The sequence below is a fragment of the Macaca thibetana genome, unplaced genomic scaffold, assembly GCF_024542745.1.
Source record: "Macaca thibetana thibetana isolate TM-01 unplaced genomic scaffold, ASM2454274v1 unplaced_scaffolds1, whole genome shotgun sequence".
NCBI lineage: Eukaryota > Metazoa > Chordata > Mammalia > Primates > Cercopithecidae > Macaca > Macaca thibetana.
In genome coordinates, this window is record NW_026088790.1 from 275,845 (window position 1) to 280,031 (window position 4,187).

General features: G+C 42.4%; 1 pseudogene; it reads left to right on the forward strand.

The window, feature by feature from the left end:
• The first annotated feature begins 1,040 nt into the window (after positions 1 to 1,040).
• On the forward strand, positions 1,041 to 3,170 carry LOC126947243 (endogenous retrovirus group K member 24 Gag polyprotein-like; annotated as a pseudogene).
• Positions 3,171 to 4,187: the final 1,017 nt, after the last annotated feature.

The following is a 4,187-nucleotide window of genomic DNA, read 5'->3' on the forward strand; positions in this document are numbered from 1 at the left end:
TGTTCTGTGAAATCATCTCACAGAGTTACAGCTTTCCCCTCAAGAAGCCTTTCGCTAAGACAGTTCTTGTGGAATTGGCAAAGTGATATTTGGAAGCCCATAGGGGGCTGGTGAAAAAGGAAATATCCTCAGATGAAATCTGGAAAGAAGCTTTCTGAGAAACTGCTTAGTGTTCTGTTAATTCATCTCACAGAGTTACATCTGTATTTCGTGGATCTCTTTGCTAGCCTTATTTCTGTGGAATCTGAGAACAGATATTTCGGATCCCTTTGAAGACTATATAAAGGGCCAAAGGAAATATCCTCCGATAACAAAGAGAAAGAAGCTTTCTGAGAAACTTCTTTGTGTTCTGTGAAATCATCTCACAACTTTCTTGTGATCTGTGAATTCGTCTGCTGTATGATCTGTGACCCTACCCCCAACCTTGTCCTTGCAAGCGACATGTGCTGTGGTAACTCAAGGTTTAATGGATTTTGGGCGTGCAGGGTGTGTCTTTGTTCCTAGAAAAGCTAGGTATTGTCCAAGGTTTATCCCCATGTGATAGGATGAAACAATGTTGCTAAAAGGTTTATCTCAAGGCACAGGATTTTCCTTTAAACTTATTCATGTCACAGAGATCCTTGTTCTTATGTCTTGCTGCTAATTTCCTCCCTAAAAAACGATCGTATTGTCCTGCCACTCCCTTATCTTTAAGATGGTAAAGATAATTATCTATAAATACTAAGGGAACTCAGAGGCCGGTGCCGGCGTGGGTCCTCTGTAAGCTGAGTGCTGGTCCCCTGGGCCCCCGCTTTTCTTTCTCTATACTTTGTCTCTGTGTCTTATTTCTTTTCTCAAGTCTCTCGTTCCATCTAACGGGAAACACCCACAGGTGTGGAGGGGCAGGCCACCCCTTCATCTGGTGACCAACGTGGAAGCTTTTCTCTAAGGTGAAGGTACGCTGGAGCGTTGTCATTGAGGACAAGTCGACGGGAGACTCCCGAGTACGTCTACAGTCAGCCTTGCGGTAACTTGTGCGCTCGTAAGAACCTAGGGTAACAATGGGGCAAACTAAAAGTAAATATGCCTCTTATCGCAGCTTTATTAAAATTCTCTTAAAAAGAGGGGGAGTTAAAGTCTCTACCAAAAATCTAATTACGTTATTTCAAACAATAGAGCAGTTTTGTCCATGGTTTCCGGAACAGGGAACTTGAGATCTGAAAGATTGGGAAAAAATTGGCAAAGAATTAAAACAAGCAAGTAGGGAAGGTAAAATCATTCCGCTCACAGTATGGAATGATTGGGTCATTATTAAAGTAGCTTTAGAACCGTTGCAAACAGAAGAAGATAGCGTTCCAATTTCTGATGTCCCTAAAAGCTGTGCAGTAGATTGTGAAAAAGAGGCAGGGTTAGAATCCCGGAAAGGAAAGGAAAGTTCACACTGTGAATGTGTATCAAAGCTGGCTATGGCTCGGTCAACGCAAAATGTTGACAATAATCAATTACAGGAGGTAGTATATCCTGACACGTTAAAATTAGAAGAAAAAAATCCAGAATTAGCAGAGCCATCAGAGTCTAAACCACGATGGCCAACTGCTCTTCCAGCAGCTCAGATGCCTGTAACTTTACAACCTCAAATGCAGGTTAAACAAGTACAAACTCCAAAAGAAGATCAAATAGACAAAGATAGAGTCTCTGTCATGGCAATGCCATTCCAAATGCAGTGTCCACAATATCAGCCGGTAGAAGATAAGACCCAGCCGCCAGTAGCCTATCAATACTGGCTGCCAGCCAAACTGTGGTATCGGCTGCCCCCAGAAAATCCGTATGGACAGCCAGGAACATTTCCAGTGCCACAAGGCAGGGTGCCATATCCTCAGCCGCCCACCATGAGACTTAATCCTACAGCACTGCCTAGTACACAGGGTAGTGCATTACATAAAATTATTGATGAGGCAAGAAAACAAGGAGATATTGAGGCGTGGCAATTCCCAGTAATATTAGAAGCAAGACCACCTGGATAAGGGGCCCAAGAGGGAGAGCTTCCCGTAGCTGAAGCCAGATATAAGTCCTTTTCTATAAAAATGCTAAAAGAAATGAAAGAAGGAGTAAAACAGTATGGACCCAACTCTCCTTACATGAGAACATTATTAGATTCCATTGCTCATGGACATAGACTCATTCCTTATGATTGGGAGATTCTGGCAAAATCCTCACTCTCACCCTCTCAATTTTTACAATTTAAGACTTGGTGGATTGATGGGGCACAAGTACAGGTCCGAAAAAATAGGACTGCCAATCCTCCAATTAACATAGATGCAGATCAACTATTAGGAATAGGTCAAAATTGGAGCACTGTTGACCAACAAGTAATAATGCCAAATGAAGCCATTGAGCAAATCAGGGCTATCTGCCTTAGGGCCTGGGAGAAAATCCAAGACCCAGGAACCGCCTGCCCCTCCTTTAATACAATAAGATAAGGCTCTAAAGAGCCCTACCCTGATTTTGTAGCAAGACTTCAAGATGCTGCTCAAAAGTCAATTACCGATGAGAATGCCCGTAGGGTCATAGTGGAGTTGATGGCATATGAAAATGCCAATCCTGATTGTCAATCAGCCATTAAGCCATTAAAAGGAAAGATTCCCGCAGGATCAGATGTAATCTCAGAGTACGTTAAAGCCTGCGATGGAATTGGAGGAGCTATGCATAAAGCTATGTTTATGGCTCAAGTAATCACAGGAGTTGCTTTAGGAGGACAGGTTAGAACATTTGGGGGAAGATGTTATAATTATGGTCAAATTGGTCATCTAAAAAAGAATTGCCTAGTCTCAAATAAACAAAATGTATCTACTCAAGCTACTACAACAACAGGTAAAGAGCCACCTGGCCTATGTCCAAGATGTAAAAAGGGAAAACATTGGGGTAATCAATGTCGTTCTAAATTTGATAAAAATGGGCAACCACTGTCGGGAAACGAGAGGAGGGGCCAGCCTCAGGCCCCGCAACAAACTGGGGCATTCCAAATTCAGCCCTTTGTTCCTCCGGGTTTTCAGGAACAACAACCCCCACTGCCACAAGTGTCTCAGGGAATAAGCCAGTTATCACAATACAGCAATTATCCCCCGCCACAAACGGCAGTGCAGCAGTAGATTTATGCACCATACAAGCAGTCTCTCTGCTCCCAGTGGAGCCTCCACAAAAAATCCCCACAGGGGTATATGGCCCATTGCCTGAGGGGACTGTAGGACTAATTTTAGGAAGATCAAGTTTAAATCTAAAAGGAGTTCAAATTCATAGTGGTGTGGTTGATTCAGACTATAAAGGCGAAATTCAATTGGTTATCAGTTCCTCAGTTCCTTGGAGTGCCAGTCCAGGAGACAGGATTGCTCAATTATTACTCCTACCTTATATTAAAGTTGGAAACAGTGAGATAAAAAGAACAGGAGGGTTCGGAAGCACTGATCAGACAGGAAAGGCTGCATATTGGGCAAATCTGGTCTCTGAGAGCAGACCTGTGTGTAAGGCCATTATTCAAGGAAAACAGTTTGAAGGGTTGGTAGACACTGGAGCAGATATCTCTGTCATTGCTTTAAATCAATGGCCAAAAAATTGGCCTAAACAAAAGGATGTTACAAGACTTGTCGGTGTAGGCACAGCTTCAGAAGTGTACGAAAGTACAATGATTTTACATTGTTTGGGACCAGATAATCAAGAAAATACTGTTCAGCCAATGATTACTTCAATTCCTGTTAATCTATGGGGTCGAGATTTATTACAACAATGGGGTGCGGAAATCATTATGTCCCGCTCCATTATACAGCCCCACGAGTCAAAAAATCATGACTAAGATGGGATATATACCAGGAAAGGGGTTAGGAAATAATAAAAATGGCATTAAAGTCCCAATTGAGACTGAGAAAAATCAAGAAAGAAAAGGAATAGGATATCATTTTTAGGGGCGGCCGCTGTAGAGCCTCCTAAACCCATTCCATTAACTTGGAAAACAGAAAAACCGGTATGGGTAACTCAGTGGCCGCTACCGAAGCAAAAACTGGAGGCTTTACATTTATTAGCAAAGGAACAATTAAAAAAGCGACACATTGAGCCTTCATTCTCACCCTGGAATTCTCCTGTATTTGTAATTCAGAAAAAATCAGGCAAATGGCATATGTTAATGGACTTAAGAGCCGTAAATGCTGTAATTCAAC